Consider the following 17,418-nt stretch of genomic DNA (forward strand, 5'->3'; position numbering starts at 1 on the left):
ACATAGGTGGATGTTTTACGGACATTGAAAGAGTATTTTGCTAACATAATTCTTTCTTAGGATCTGCTGTCCTTTAAAAATTATTTCCTAAAACATGTGTTAACCATTATGTAAACAATGAATAGGTCAAATAATTCTTTTTATCCAATAAATATTTTGGAAGGTGAACTTTATTACAATTTGAAATGTCACAGAACTGTATTGCTGTTCCTATCTGATCACTCTTCCCACCCACTCCCATCCTCTTTCTGAACACAAGTATGTGAGGCAAGCTTTTCATGAACAAAGAATCCATTCAGGACTTAGATACCAGGGCCAATTTCTATTCAACAGCTTTCCTATGCACTTGTAGGTGCCAAACAGCAACTCTTATGTTTCTCCAAAAGAATTCTTAATAGAAAGGGGATTAAGCTCTAAGTGGCTTCCTGATTTCACCATTTCTTAAGCCCAGTGTTAGGCTGCTGAAAGTTTACTTCATTTGTACCATCAGGAGCCTAACAAGCTTTAGAAACTGAGTGAGTGATGTAATGTTTTTGTGTGTGGATGAAATATTGGAGTCACTAGAAATCTGTTGCATTAAAGGCACACACACATTTTTGAACATCTCTTTATTTTTCGAAAATAATTCTTTTGTAATGTTCCGAATTTCAGGTTTAAATGAAGAATGTGAGATGAAAATTATTGTAACTTTAATAATAACCTGTATGGTAAAATAAAGACGAAAGTAAAGAAATGTATGTATTTTCCCAATACTGAGTCTCAACTCTAACCTAAGCAAATATCTACTCATTATCTGAATATAAAGATTAAAATGTATTCAGGGTAGGAATGCACTCATAAATGTCCAGTTTATAAATACCAAAAGCCAGATGGTAGGAAAAGTTCCATGAATTCATGTTCAGTCAGATCAACATGCACTCAAGATGAAAAAGGAAACATAACTCACACTAAATGGGAAATTCTCCAAATCATCAAACATGAAATTAAACAGGAGATAAAACACTAAAATTATTGCTTTTAAGAATATAATCTGTCACCTAGAAAATGAATTTTATACAGATATAATGAGTTCCCAAGAATAATTTGTGCAATGTCCAAGCAATGGTGTTAGGTTTGTGCAAACCTTGCCTATCACCATCTTGGTAGTGATTTTTCGTCCTAAGCATTGTCCACCATCTCCTGTGTTCTCTGAGGCATGAGACCACTGAATATCCACATTTGAATCACATGATCATGCAAGGTTACTTATGAAGATTTATTTAATTTATTTATTTAACTATTTGGACCCACAGTTTAAATCAAGAAGGGGCATTTCTGGAATAAACAACTTCAGTAGAGTCAGTTTATAATCACTACTTGAGCAAGATATGGACATTCCATTGGCAAGGGTTATTTACTGATATTCACCCCATGTAATTTGCTTCTTGTCAAGGAGGTGTGCCTTACTCTAGTTTTAAGAAATGCAAGCTATAAAGATTCACAAAGGTCGGGAAACAAAGACTCCATATAATCTGAAATTAAGGGATAAGATGACTATCTTTGATAACTTTAAAGGTTTTTAAATTAATTTTATTTTATATAATTTCCATATTACAAGGGTGACATTCTGCCCAATAATATATTTGGGTCTGTTTTTGTCAAAAGCCATGTATTCTGTTAATTGAGGACTGACCCCAACGCCCGTTGTACCAGATATTTAATTAAGAAAATCTCTTAAGGATCAAATACATTTTTCCCAAGTTCACTATATTATTACATTTGTTTATGTTTTTAAATCATGGCTGAAGTAAGTGGTTTCTACCTACTTCTAGCCTGATTTAAGGGATATTATAAGTAAGAGAAACATACGTAAATAGTATCTATTTTATAATCAAGCTATTATAAGAAATGTAAAGGACAAGAGTCAGTGAAAGAGGGATTTAGAGTCTATAAAGGAGCATTGGCTAAAATATGAACATTATCTTCAATAGCAACTTCACAGAATATGAAGAACACAGATATTTTTTATACTGTTTCTTATCACTGTTCTTCAAAAAAAATTAGAGTTGAAAATAAAAGGTTAAGTAACAGGAATTTTTTCTTTCCTGTAAATGTCTCAACGGTCTTCTAAGAATTTTTCTTTCTTTCAAGTCTTAGCTCTCACTTTCTACAGAAATCATCCCTGTGCTCAACATTTTAATTGCCCTCGAATATCTATTCACTCCATCTCCCTTTCTAATAGATCACAAATTAATTTAGTGGGTAATGTTTCTGTTTTAAAATACTTAGCTTTCCACCCTCTCATGAATCTGAAGATGGGCATGTGACCTAGCTCTGGACAAAGAAGTGTACGAGGCAGTGAAGGACAGGGCTTTTCAGAGTGTTGGCTTCCTAACAGACCAAGCAAACCTAGTCAACATATCTTTTACCCTTTACCTTTTTCCTTTCTTCCTAGAATTGAAAAGAGGTGTCCAGTAGGGCAATAGCTTTTTTTTTGTACATATGAGGAGAATGGCATCGCACTAAGGACAACAATGATGAAAGTTAAGAGGAGGTTGGGCCCTCAACGTTGTCATGTCGCCGTAACAACCTTGGATTACTCTCTGCCTCCAAACTCTATGTTACATGAAAAATAAGATACGTAAAATAAAGTCAAATCAGCATGTTAACTGAGTTTCTCTGATATGCATCTGAGGACAAGCTTAACCCTCAGACTCTGCTTATGTGTCCCTTCTCCACTCTGGCTTAGGTGCTCCTCCTGGTTTCCATGGCCACTCCTACAACCCCAAACAGGACTTTCTGCCCCTCACAACATCATAAATCTCAGGAAGACAAATCATGTCAATCTTTCAATCAATGATATCGCTAGAACCTTGCACATGTCTACATAGTACACAGTAGGCACCCAAGACATTTGATGAATGGGGAAACAGTAAAGAAATGATTAAATACAGTATCTACCTCTATCTACTACTAATAAATAATTCAAAAGTCTTATTTTCACTCAGACTATTGCCAATACCTTCCTCATGTTTCTCTCTGCATCCCCCTTGCTTAAAAACCCTCCCATAGCTTCCATTACATTTATAACAAAATCCAAATCCTTCACACATTCTATAAAGCCCAGTATGATCTGGCTACTCTCTACTGCTCTGAACATACCTCCTTGCATTCCCTTCATTGTACCCCAACCACACTGGCTGTCTTTCGGTTACTGAAACTTTCTAAGCTCATTCTCACCTCAAGATCTTGATGCCAGAAGTTTCATTTTCACAGATGTTTACCCAGCTGGCTCCCTCTTGCCTTTCAGATCTCTTCCCCAAAGAGGACACAGCTGATAACTCCATCTAAACATCTAAAGGAACTTATTAAGCATTCTACTCCATAGCCCTCTGGTAGCCTTGATGAGAAAATATTTGTTGCTGCACCATTAGGGCTTTCTGAGAAAATTTACTGAAACTTGGAACTTGGGCTAAAAATGCAATCCTTAGAAGGTAATTTATGACTGCATAAATAATGAAAACTGTGCAGAGATTTACTTTTCCAGAGGTACAGCTTTACATTTCAAGGGGAGTTGAGACTCAGGACCAGGGAGGCATTCCAGAAAGTGAGGACTCAGGATCCTCCCCATTACTTTCCCAAGGAAACTCTCTCAAAGGAGGAAGGAAGACAGCTGCCTCTCTCTCCTGTATACATGTCCGGATTCATCCTCTTTGCGCGGAGGGCTTACTCACTTATAACACAGACCCACTGTGTGGAGGTTGGCATCTGGCTCTCACTGCACAGCCCAGAGGGAGGACACTGTAGCACAAGGGAACTGGCACATTTTTATCTGCTACAGGTAAGTAGTAGCGAGTCTTCTCTGCTCCAGAAACTTCATGTTGGCATTCAGGGTAATGTTAAAAAGTATTGTATTAAAAACTTAGTATCTCCTTTATTCTTTTACAGACAGCTGTATTAGACAGCCTAATATGTAATATACCTTTGAAAATTAAGGTTTTTATAAATTCCTGAAATGACATTTTGTGTTTCTTTTTTAATGAACTGATTTCTGTATGACTTAGCTGCTAGCTGTGAAGTTAATGAGATTCATAAGTTATGTAAATACTGAATAATTATCTGTGTTCCTGCCCAGCTGCAGAGAGAAGGACCAGGCCTTCTCTCAAAAAGCAGTTCTAGTTCTCCCCAAAGTTCTGAACAAAAACGCAATGACCTCAGAGTTCTGTATCACGTGCTAACTGAAAAACTTTAAAAGACTGCACTTCCGTAATTCTCAGTGTCTATCATGTGAGTACTGCCAACAATTTGGATTTGAGGAGGACTACACCTTAATAGCATTTCAAGATGATTTACTCCCAAAATACACTTAACAGAAGCTAGAGTAGACTTGTTAAGCATCATCCACTTGGATATTGAAAAAGAATCTTTAGAAAATGGACTTGGTGGACTTGAAACTGAGCTCTTACTTCTGATAATATTTGTGCAGTTTGTTCAGGCTGATCATCTCATTGTAGAAACAAAACAAACATATTGATACCATAAATATTCACCAAATATAATTCTTAAAGATTTCACCAAAGAGAAAGATCGACTCTGACTTATGGTGGTGGATTCAAAAATGGGTAGAATTAATTAGGCACTCTCTTTAAACATTTTAAACTAGGATTTATAGTAAAAATAATTTCTTCTTTAAGCACTGCTGAATGTAGTAGATTTTAAAAAAATTCTATCATAACCAGTCAGTTGAAATTACCTAAAATTTGAAGAGAAAGTAAGTGAAATATAAACTTCCAAAGCCTAAGCTAACCAAAACCAACACCTTTGATCAGCCATTTGGAGAAGTATCCATTCTAAAGGATTATTTAACAAATGTGCTGCTACTATGAATAAGGAGGTACCGACTAAAATCCTGTTGGGAGGATAAAGTGATAGAAGATAAACTGCATGACTGGACATTGTAAGGCTGCAACACCCAATGCTTTCAGAAGGGTAAACTCTGAGTAAACAAGAGTTGACAATTACATATTGTGTAGTTGTATCTCTAGCATATTCCACAGAACAGGGCTCCCTGATTGGCAGGTATGAGCCTCTAGCCTTCTCAGTAGGTATATTCCTATAGTAGAGAAGGGTACAGACCAATCTATTAACATGTTTCCAAAGATGATCATCTAAATAATTTGTGCCCGAGTGTCTTTTTTTAAACCAATAGATTTCCCAAATAGACATCTCTTCTGAGAAGAAAATTCGCTGATTCCCCAATATCAGTGTTTCAAACCACTTATCAATTCAAAACAGATTAATTCGTAAAGCTCTCATAGTTTGGTAGACATCAATCAGTATTCCAGAGATTTCTATCTACACAGGAAAACAAAATCAAGTTCCTGAATATATAAAACTGAGAAATAAGATTTGGAACCATAGTGATATCATAAATACGACTACATTATACATACAATTATATATTATATAATTTACATACCATTCAATATACAAAGCCATATGGAGAGGGTGATGCTCTTGCTAATTTCTAGTCCCTGCAAAGAAAGATATTTATGAAGGTGTGAGGCCAGAGCTGGATACAAAATTTGCAGGAATCAGTGAAAAATAAAAATGTGGACTTCTTGTTCAAAAAGTAGGGAAAAAAGCTTTCTCTTTTCGTCTGCATCTTCTCAACCCTATCATGGTAACTTTTATTTGCTTTCTATGTCCTGCTCCCTTAGGAATGAGACTACCTACCGGACAAGTACAGAACCTCGCAAGTGACCTCTCTATGTCCATGTCCACTGGGGACCACGGGATTGCAGAAGTCATTGGGCGGAAGGAGGGGAGTGGGCTACTGGGCATCTGACCAGAGGAGGGAGAGAGGTGACAGAGGCAGGACTACGTGTGAGTACAGGCTCAAAGATCCCAGTGCATGCCCCATCATCCCACTGGAATGGTTTTGACTACAATATACAAATTTAAAGACAAAATTATCAGGAATTTTATGATGACCACATTTTATTAAACCCTAAGCATCAGGGCCTGTGTAATTGTCTTGGCCATAAGCCCATGAACTGGCCCTTCCTGCAGCAGAAGTAGTTACATAGTCTCCCATCCAGGCCCTGCCTCATCTATTTCTACCATCTATGAGCTGGTCTGGTTGCTTTCAGGTCTCTGTGCTGATGTGGTCTTGGCAGACAATCCTAAGCTTTTCTGTCTGCCATTGCTCTGTACTCAGTTACCCTCGTGTGTTCAGATTGCTCTTGCTACAGAGATTTATGCTCCTAATTACTGTCACAAATTCCCACAACACACCAACAGTAGAAGGTACAGCACTCCTCTGAAACCCCTTTCAGATGTTAATGTTCCTTTCTAGTCACTCCACAGCAGGAATGTGGGGTTTGAAAGACCTCTCTGCCTAAGTCACATCCAGGTTAAGAGCAGCTTGGGAAAAACAGCGCCATAACTCAAACATTTTCTCCTCTATGTAAGGCTCTTATCTCCGAATAAATAAAACTGACACATAAGATTTGGAACCATAGTGATATCATAAATATCAATATCACTACATTATACATACAATTATACATTATATAATTTACATATTATACAACATATAATGCCATACAGAAAGGCATCACCAAGTAGGACCAACTACTACTTACTGATCAAGCTTGGAATATGCAGTTGAACAGCCACATGAATTATAATAAACTGTTAGGGTAAGAGGCTTGGTCAGAGCAACTGGGGAGTCTTTGTCTGGCTTGATCACCTCTTTACAGAAACAGAGTCAAAAATGTCATGTTGCTAATTAGTCCAATTATGACCTTGAACAAGTTACTTCATAGCTCTCTCATTCTTCATCAGTCAAAAATCAAAAGGCTGAAATTACATTGTCTAAGCCCTAACCAGTTTCAAAAGCATTTAATTCCATGAGAGAAAATAAAAAGGATAGAAGAAATGTAACCAAAAAGGCCTTTTTCAAATAAACCTGAAAATGTATCTTTCAGTATATCTTTTTTTACTTCTAGCTTGGCATGGACTCCCTGATGGTTCAGTTCAGACCCTCTGGGCAGAGGTGTTGAGATGAAGTGAGGAGAGCAAGAGGTCCCCTAGGGATGGGGAGTGAGGGGTGGGCAGTGCCCGTGAAAGACCGAAGAGGAAGAACAGAGGTGAGCAGGAGTAGCTTTCAGACACAACACAGAGCCAACACTCATGAAATGGATGGAGGGAGAAAGCCAAAATGGGCACAGAAAGCATCAGGATGCTGCCAACCTGCAAAAGTCTCAGGTAACCTGTTGGGGAGCTCTGGAGCAAAGACAATCCTTTGGAGAGTTCTCTCAGGAAGGTACAGAGGAGCACCTGGGAAGACTGGCCTCAGATCCAACACCGAGGTGGTTTCTGAGGTGCTGCCACTGAAGGAGACCCTCTAACTGTAAGTTCTATCTAGAAGGGAGATCGTGATGTCCAATTCCATGACTGCCAGCCCTAATGACACTAATTATGAAAGCAAACCGTGGATGTTAGGGAACTAGGTGCTTTTTCCAGATTTCATCACAGACTTACATTTCTAGAACTCACTTCTTGTATTTTCATCATTAAAGAGTACTGTTTAATTAATAAAGATTAAAATAGTTTTTTAACAGGTGTGGAGTAGAGAAATTTAGTTCTGTAAGTAATCTTAAAAATTATTTTCCCAATTTTTTCATTTGACATAGAGAAAACCAAGGCCCAAAGGCACTATGTACCCAACTTCACCATGGTTGGCACCAAGGCAAGGAAGGGAGCTCACACCTCCTCACTCCCAAATCAGACCTCTTTTAAAGGAGCTGAACAAGCTAAGAAAGAAAAGTTTTTTTTCACCAACAGTTCAGGCTTTAAAAAAATATATTCAGAACTGGGAATAGCTGTTCTGCTGCAAAACCTGACACTGAATGGGGCAGGCTAGTAAAAGTTTAGAACAGAATTCAGCACCACAAAAGTCATGTGGAGTGAATCATATTACAGTTGATCCTTGAACAACATGGGTTTGAACTATTGGGGTCCATTTATACTCAGATTTTTTTCAATAATATATACTGTAGTACTACATAATCTGTGGTTGCTTGAATCTGCAGATGCAGAATCTTGGATACAGGGAACCAAACCACATATAAAGAGGGTCAACTATAAATGACAGGTGGATCTACAACTGAGTGGAGGGAGGGCACCCATGACTCCTGCTTTGTTCAAGGGTCAGCTGCACTTGGTCTCCAGTGAATAAAGACATGATGCATCGATGAAAATCACTTTAGATTTTAAATTATTTAACACATTCTACATTTATAGATTTGAATCCACAGACTCTGGAAGATGTGCATCTGGTCCAAAATCTTAAGTTCCTGTTCCTTTTACCACACTACCCCCCAGGTCTTCTGTTAGTTATTTTTCTTCGCTTACTGCTATTCATAGTCAACATGGCTACCTGATTTAATCTAAAATTTCAGTAAGTAAAGTCAACATTCTGCTTCCATGAGGCAGAGATTTGTAACAACAAAAACTGAGAAACCATCTTTCTCTTTAGATAAGTGTGAATAAGATCAGGTAAGCTAAAATTGATCTTCAGGGAACTGAGTGAAATAAAGGGATGTACTCCATCCTCTCCCCACAAACTAGACAATGAACCAAATGAGTAGGCCTCAACAAGCTATTTATTTAGAGGAATGTACATATTACACAGATTGTAAAATAAATAAGCATGACAGTTACTTGGGGATCATGATAACACTAAATGCTTTTCTCATGAGTCTACTCCAGTTATAATATTTATAATACAGAAAATAGTCACCTATAATCATTATCATTGTCAGGTAAATAAATATTACAGCAGGTGTCACCAGCTTGAAAGATACTGAAACTTTCCTAAAAATACCTGAAAATATTTTGTTGTTTGAAGGACTAGGAAAAGTATATCCTTAAGCTAAGTGGCCCTTGGGGGAAAGGCCCTGAGAATGTTAAAGCTTTGATATGATGATTTCTGTTATATAAAATGCGATCTCATGTCTCAGAAGACCCCTTGGCTGGCAGAGTTCTTCCCACTGGCTGCTGTATCGGGTGCTGTCTCTAGGCAGAAAACTAGAAAGCAACTTTCTTCTATCAAAACACTTTGAGTTGAACTATAAATATAGACCATATATAGGAAATAGCTGAAGGGTTAGCAAATCCTGCTCTGTCTTGGCTCTGGCCTCTACTTAGAGCTGTGTCACTGCTTAGATCTAGATCAGTTGAATTTTGTTCATAATGGCAGGGAGAAATTCTTCATCATGTTATATATTGAATCCTAACAAAAACCCCTGGAGCACAAGAGCAGATTTACTATCAACTCACACTTACATGAAATATTATCTTGATTTTAACTTGGGTTAACACACATTGTCCTGGCTTTGTTCTCCAGGACAGTTCACACCCTCTAAAATTTAGAATTTCTAACTGAATGCCTATGTGAGGGCAGAGTATCCAAGCAGTCTGTGCTTCAGAAGGCTCAAAATGAAAAAGGCTGAGTAAAATAAATCAGTTGGACTACTTAGTGGTAAATGCCTCATTTTCTTGTTGTATTTACCCTTCTGACCCAGCGGAACAGTAATGTATATCCTCTTGCTGCATTCTTAATAAGGTTATTCACACTGCATATGCAATGAGTTTGTGCCCTATGCAATAAGTTTTCAGCTCTGAAATGTGTGTGAGAATGCAGACATCATTATTGGAGGAATTAACCTTGTAAATGAGGAGCAACCTTATTGAAGCTCTGGATTTTGATTATTCAACAGTGACACAGAAATACAGGCAGTTTTGTGCAGAATTGTAACGATCAGTTTTGCAAATAGTCACTGACTATGAATAAGCAACTATATCCTGGCAACAAGTGAAGAATTCTGACTTCATTGTAAAAATATTTCCGTGTTGGCTTATCATTTCCAATGCCAAAAGAGGAAAGAAATCCGGTGAGTATTTCCGATACGTAGAATTAAGTGCTTACTCATCAGCAGTGATTGTATTTTGAAAGGCTTGAGCTGAACAAAGCCAGGAGGAAACATGGAAAGAGCAGAACAATTTCAAGCCACACTGCTGCTTATAGCCTCTAACATGACTCAGAGATTCTACTGTGTCTCACCCTCTACTCAACCACACTGATGTAACTTCAACAACCACAGCTAAGACATACTGGAATAAGCTAGAATTCTATCAACTTCCTGATTCATTAAGAGGTTATAGAAATATTAAAGTAGGATAAAGCTACTAATTCATAGCTCAAAAACAAGAGATCAAAGGAAAAAATAAGTATTTTCTCACTTAGGGAAAAGCCTGAGATAAATCACTTGACTTTAAGTTCAACCAGTTTCCTAACAAAGAAAAAAACATGACTATTAACATGGGACTTAACAGATTCCTCCCTTGCTTCTCCCTCCTCCAGTTCACGAGAGCTATCTCCTCTTCCTCGTACCTTCGGGAAGCACAAGGGGGAGGAAATTTCAAAAACCTATTAATTGAGAAGAATATTAAGAAGCTTTAGCTTGGAAGCAAAAGTTCATGCACCTAATGCCCTTTAAGCCCATGTATAAGGCCCACCTGTCAGGTCTGAGCATCAGGGAGAAGATAGAAGGAGAATTTCCCTCTCTTCCATATGGGTACCTACAGAATTTTTAGTAGCTACAAGAATAAATACAAATCCCACTGCTGATCATGGTATAGGTGGAGGTACAAAGGTGTACTTAATTGTGAAAACTGTACAGCTAAGATTTGTGCATTTCAACATCTCTAAATATCTCACAAAAAGAACTATAAATACCACTACTACTAATAACTGAGTTTGTGTGGGGAGCAGGTAGAAGCAAAGATAAAATAAGAATAGCTAAATATTGATAATATTTTAAGCTGAGGGAGGGGTTCATTATACTATTCCAGTATTATGTATATGTTTGAAATTTCCCATAAGAAAAGGTTAAAATGCTAATTGTTTCCAATTTATCACCAACTCACAGTCACAACTTTAATCAATATGAGGATCACGATTAAAACTCACTCATGTGTTTCACATTTATCAGTGCAGGATAAAGACATCACCTGCACACAACCCAACCTGATGGAAATAGCTTGATATGTCCTTCACTTCTGAGTCTTCGCTTGAATAGAGACAGGGCATTAAAGAAGCTTGCTCATAATTATCCAATATTCTATTGCCTCAGGAAGTGGGGGGTACCAAATGAACAATTCTGCACAGAGTTTTTTCAGTCTGCAGTGTTGTATGAATTGCTTTACACAACACCTGGATTTAGCAAAGTTCCCTCGATACTCACTTAGACTTTATTCTAGTTCCAACATTCCCTGATTAGGAATACTCAGTTTTTGTACCATTACACAGCATCTTATTTGATGTACCAATATATAAATACTATAATTCTAAAAATGTTTACTTGATGTTCAAGCATTGGTACCATCCCAAGCAAAGATTTAATTGCAGGCACGTTTTCATATTATACAAGGAAAAGTTAGTGGTCAATAAATGTGAACTGAATGAACGAATGGTAGAAGAAGAGATATTTAAATAATTTAAAGAATTTTATAATGGACCTCAGAGACAGATATTTTAAAAAGCAGTAAAATACTTAAGCAAAAAAAAGAAAAGAAAAGAAAAAGAAAAAAGCATTTGTAAAGATTTTAAAAACTAAGTTCACTATAAAGCATTTATGGAGTTACAAGAAATATCACAATATACTGAGGATTTAAAAATTACATACAATAGTTTTTACTTCTAAAAAGGACTCTTGGTTTAAGAGCCTCTAAGAGAAGCAACCAAATGCCCGGAAAAATAAATTGCCTTTGCTTACAACACATTTATTATGGGTATAATCTTAGTTTATTAAGTGACTCTGGATAACACTGGTTTCAAAAGATCTACATTTCAAAACTTAAAATGAGACAAAAAGGTTTGCAGAGTCTAAATCACCTGAATAATTACATTTTTTACCCCTTTACTACAGATTGTATGTCAAATATTGAGTAGCAAGAGCATGAGAACTTAAATAATTCTAGTCACTAATAAACAAGGGGCTACATCAAATCTGTGCTAAGCCTTCTACACAGTGGCTATCTCTTCATAACAAAGAGTAACAAGACCATAGTTATAAACATCAAAGGCTTAACCTGATAAATTAAAAGGTAGGCAAAATCAAATCGTTTTGGTAATGTCATGACTCGTGGTACCTAAATCTCTTAATACCTCATTTCAAAGAGCACTAGATACAGTCAATGCTCTCTTCCTAGGAACAGGCCAAAAGGAGAACCTACAGCCTTTTAAGGTATGTATCTTGCAAAGATAACCTATCAATTAAATGGACTGAGTGTCCATCATATGCAAAGCTTCCAGAAAAGATCAGACCAAAAGCTTCCTAGTAGTGTACGCACTTCATACACAACTATTGAGATGCTTAGTTTTGCAGCAGCAAAAGCATAAAATTGTGCAAGCCTGTCAAATGTTACTCTGCCAGGACATGGAAACATCAATAATGACCGCATCGGGAACTTTAATTTCAGCAGTCTTTTGCAGTAGATATAGATCATACATAAATGGATCACTGCATAGCTCATTATGGAGGAAGCGGACTTCAGCTGACACGGCAGACAGACTGACTATATAACCCCAATTTCCCCTCACTGGCAACTTTTTGATGCTTTTTTAACTGCAGGGCTATAGTTTGTTTTCCTCTTAGAATCAGCTTAACAATGAGTTGTAATGGAAAATTTTCCCTAGAAGTGTTCAGTCATGGGTTCAATTGGTTAATGAAGTCAAGATCACCTTGCCATGAAGTTCATATGGAAGGAAAAATATTCCACACCCAAGGTCAGCTCCTGCTCAGGGTGTATCATAGGCCAAAGGGGCACTGGTGAGAGGTCCAGACCCTGTCAGCTGTCATGGGCAGTCAGTAACATAATCATTCCTGCTTTTTGTGTTGGAATGTTTGAGTTGCCAAACAAGGTTTGGAAAGAAGAAGAGAGGTATGGCAACATCTCTGCCCTGTGCACCACACAACCCAAGAGGAAAATAATAAATCATAAGGTATAGCATATTTTTAGGACCAAGTAAATAGTGTAGCAAGTAAGTGTGGGAAGAATGAAGAAAAAGGAAAAACTGCAATGTTGGGTGTAGTCACAAGAAACGTGAGGAGATGAATTCGATGCTAGTCCTTCTGAACACAGAGAAGGCAGAGGGTGGGTGGGTAAAAGGAGCCCCCTGGCTCATCCCCAGAGAGAAGCTTAGGACCCTCCATCCAGGCAAAAATACAGCTCAGGATTTCCAATGTGCATAACAGGAGGTCACCTCTTGCTTTTATTCCAGAACCACTAAGGCTCTGGCTCATCCTTTAGTTAGAAACAGGGAATGCAGGATGCTGTGTTCAGAAAATAACTGGTATCTAAAGACTTGCTAAGAAAAGTGCACTTCAAGGAAAAGCATTTAAGACAACCACTCCTGAAGGCTTTCTAAGTTCTATCCTTGGGTCAAGTTAGAGCTTCATAAAGCTACATGTTAGGAGGATCTTAGCTTAGCCTATAAAAATGTCCTTTACTGAATTATGTTTTAAAATTAAACTGAGTAGAACAGTGGTTACCAAGGGCTGAGTGTGGAAAATGGGGAAATGCTGGTCAAAGTTACAAACTTTCACTTATAAGATGAATAAGAAGTTCTGGGGATTCAATATACAGCATGATGACTACAGTTAATAACATTATATTGTGTACTTGAAATATGTTAAGAAAATAGATCTTCAGCACTCCAAAAAAAATACGTGAGGTGATGGATATGTTAATTATGTTAATTAACTTGATTGAGATAATTATTTCACAATACATACATGTATTGAACTATCAAGTTAAATAAATACAATTTTATTTGTCAATTTTATCTCAATAAAGCTTGAAAAAATTGAATTAAATTAAACTCTCTGGGTTGGCAAAATTTATCAGAAATAATCATCTCACTTCCTTTGATCCAGTAACTCCAATTAAGGCAATTATTCCTATAAATGATCTCCTTTGAGTGTGTTGATACGTATATGTTAATTATACTGTACCTTTTATTTTTCTTTTTGTAGTTGGAAAATGCTGAGCAGAACCTGAATAAATGAATGCATACTGGCAGAGGACAGGTTAACTGAGTTAAGCTGTAATCATATGATAAATACTATGCAGCCATTAAAAAAAAGGATGGTGTATACCTACATATCCTGACCTAGAACTAGTAAACCAGGAGCTAATATCCGAATGATGAGACGAGGCTATTCACAGGAAGATCTGGGGTTAGAACACACCAGGGTTGGGTCACAACAAAAGAAAACACCCTGAGCAGGATGTACTATTCTAAGAAGGCCACCAACAATTGAAGTGAAGTAGGTGAGGATGGGAAGATGAAGACTGAGACATGAACGTGACCCAGATCACATATAGCCCTGAAGGTCACAGCAGTGACATTGTCTCCTAAATATAATGGGAACCAGCAGAGTATTTTAGGCAGATACCATGGTGTGTACTTTAAAATAATCTCTCTACCCTCTGTATGGAACTTGAATTGTACAGGCTAAGAGTAGAGTGGGAATACAGACAGGTGGCCATTGCTGCAGTCCACGCAAGGGGCTTGGCATGGTGGCAGCACAGATACCATGAGTAAATGGTTTGGGGGAACATTCTAGAATTAAAAGGCTAGTTTCCTCTTCCTTTACATAGTTCTTATTTTCTCTATTTCTAATGCAGTGGTGGTGTTGTACCCATAAATTTTATTGTCCACCTCGCATCCTTTTTGAAAGCAGGTAGGGCATAAAGTTCTTTTTTTTTTTATTTTTTATTTTTTTGGGGGGGGAGGGGAGGAAGGTAATTAGGTTTATTTATGTATTTATTTATTTTTAGAGGAGGTGCTGGAAATTGAACCCAGGACCTCATACATACGAGGCATGTGCTCTACCACTTGAGCTATACCCTCCCCAAGTTCTAACTAAAAGATCACACACACGTATTTCTGTGTGTGTGTGTGTGTGTGTAAAGGTACAAGCTAAGTAGCAACAGCATGAATATGCATGTGGAAAGAGCAAAAGCCAATTGTGCTATTGAAGATTTTCTTCATATTTAAAAGGGTGTGAGCAGTCATAGCTATGTTCATGATGTCATGAAGACTAAGAGAAAAAATTAAAAGTGCACAGTACAATATCTAGCACATTGAAGGTGACCAGCGATTGCTGGGGGTTAAAATGGGGAGGTCTTTGGATACCGTCACACGGGGAAGATCCCGGGATTTCTGAACAAGGGGGTCGGGTGCAAAGCAGTGTTTGAGGAAGGTGGTATACAGGCATTTTCAGGAGGCAGTGTATGAAGGGGAAAGGTCAGTTAGCAGATTTTTGAATTCTTCACATCTACATTAGAAAGGGAAAGAAGAGATCTTATTATCACCATTGACAGACAAAGATGAGAATGACTCACCTCAGGTCAAACAACAAATCAGGGGCAGAAATGAGACCGGGTTGGGAAATCACACTTCCTAGTTTAAGTATGGTAATTCTCCAGACCCCTGCTGCCTACATTATTCAAATATGGTATGTGAATCTGACCTTTGTCAAATATCAAAGGGCGCTGCAACCCACTAGATAAATAATATACCAAAGGTCAGAGAATAGTGAAAATAGTGGTTTCTCCCAAGTTTCTAAAATTTGTTCCCTTCTTTGAGATTTGTCTACAATTTCCAATTTTCTTCTAAAATCAAAGCTTTTAGGTTGCTCTCTCCCTTGTCTTCTGAGATTGCCCGTACTCTATCTATGGAGTGTGCATCTCTCTGAATAAATCTACTTTTACTTTAAAAATAAGTAAGTAAAGTCAAAGTTTTTATTTAAATGGCATCTAACTACCCCTCTTTGCTCCTGCTGGATCTGCTTGTCTCCGTCCATGTAGCGTATGTGTGTGCACTCACACACACATTTATTTCCAAAGTGAAAGTGATCTGTCACCATTAACTCAGCATGCAGAAAATGCTTCTAAAGAGACATTTAGTTTACCATATCTTTGGAACAAGTAAAGGTTTTTACAAATACCTCAGAGGAAATGTTGTCATCGGTAAATGTGAGAATTTAAAATGTTTAATTTTAAATTAGTTTAAAATTTTAGTGTGTTTAGTGAAAGGTGTTTAGTGAAAGGGACAGCCTACCCTATAAAAACAAAATACAAAGTCATTTAAGATTCTTCAGTTTAAAAAAATGCTATAATTTCATTGAGATCCAGGGCAGACTCAGATCAGGGACATGTGAGAGAGAGAGTATCCAGAACAGGTAGTGGATAATGTCATCTTCTAGATTCACCCGACAACAAGGAGCACTAACTCACACGGGCTCCCTGCAATTGCACTGCCCGAGATGAGAAATGCACCTTTTGGGACAGAATAGAAGGACCTACACAACAAAGACCAAATATCCCTGCTTTTCAAATCTGAGAATTTTAATCCTTAAAATATTTCATCAGAGCTCGCCTACTCACTTCCAAGTTACAACTGAGAGAGGTACTTGATTATTTTTCAGCATCAGGGCAAGACTGATTGACACATTGATTAGAGTGTTTCCTTTCAACCCTCCTTCCCCAAGCACCATTCACTTGCAAAGAAAGGGCCTTACATAAGTCTACCCAGTAAAGGTCTGCCAACAAATATTATATTAACTAAAGCAGTTAAGAGGAAAGAGATTACTGAGATAAAAAGAGGACCTTCCCTCACAGTTGACCATTGATTCCCCCAGACAAAGACTCTCTCCTTGACCAAAATTTAGTTAGGCTTCTCTGAGCCTTTTCCTTTACAAGGACTTGACCTTGGCCTTCCATGTTCATCCCTGCTAAACTTAGTTTTAGTGAGTGTATCCATTCCTGTATCCTTGATGTCTCATCGCCCTTGATATCTGATCAAGTTCTTACCCCTCACTTTGATCATCTTCCCTTCAGCAAGAATCTTACTGAATTGGTTTAGCAAAAATCCTCCAATCCTTCATGTCTCCTCTGAGTAATGCTCCATCCACTGTATCCACTGCCCCCATCACTCTGCTCTTTGGCTGCAAATCCTCACTGTCCTTATTGTGTTAGGAACTGAGCTCCATTCCACACTGAACTCTCTTTTCCCCTCTTGCGATGATACAGAACAAATTCTGTCTTTATCACCTTTAACTAGTGTCTGGCTCTGTTTTTCTTCGACAGCACATAGGGGCTCTCCCCATTACAAAGCATCTTTACATTTCTTATAACACCATTGATTCCCTCGATGATAATATAACTAGCACGGAGTTGATGGTCAAAACATTTTCCAACTATAATTGAACTGAAGGGTCTAAAAATTTTATGCTGTGAGAAATGGTAGAAGTTGTCGGAAAGAAAGTTACATTAACATATGCGTCATTCTTATTTTCT

The 17,418-nt window shown here is 37.7% G+C and overlaps 1 protein-coding gene across 15 annotated transcripts in view; it reads right to left on the reverse strand.

The window, feature by feature from the left end:
- The window catches only part of ZPLD1 (zona pellucida like domain containing 1), a 451,025-nt gene that overhangs the window by 59,548 nt on the left and 374,059 nt on the right, over positions 1-17,418 (reverse strand). For 10 of the 15 annotated variants that reach the window (XM_072966120.1, XM_072966113.1, XM_072966169.1 and 7 more), the window contains one exon: positions 5,459-5,513. The exons of the other annotated variants lie outside the window; for them this stretch is intronic. The gene's annotated coding sequence lies outside the window, so the exon portion shown is untranslated. The remainder of the gene's footprint in view (positions 1-5,458; positions 5,514-17,418) is intronic. 15 annotated transcript variants of the gene reach the window in all.

This window comes from Vicugna pacos, chromosome 1 (assembly GCF_048564905.1).
Source record: "Vicugna pacos chromosome 1, VicPac4, whole genome shotgun sequence".
NCBI lineage: Eukaryota > Metazoa > Chordata > Mammalia > Artiodactyla > Camelidae > Vicugna > Vicugna pacos.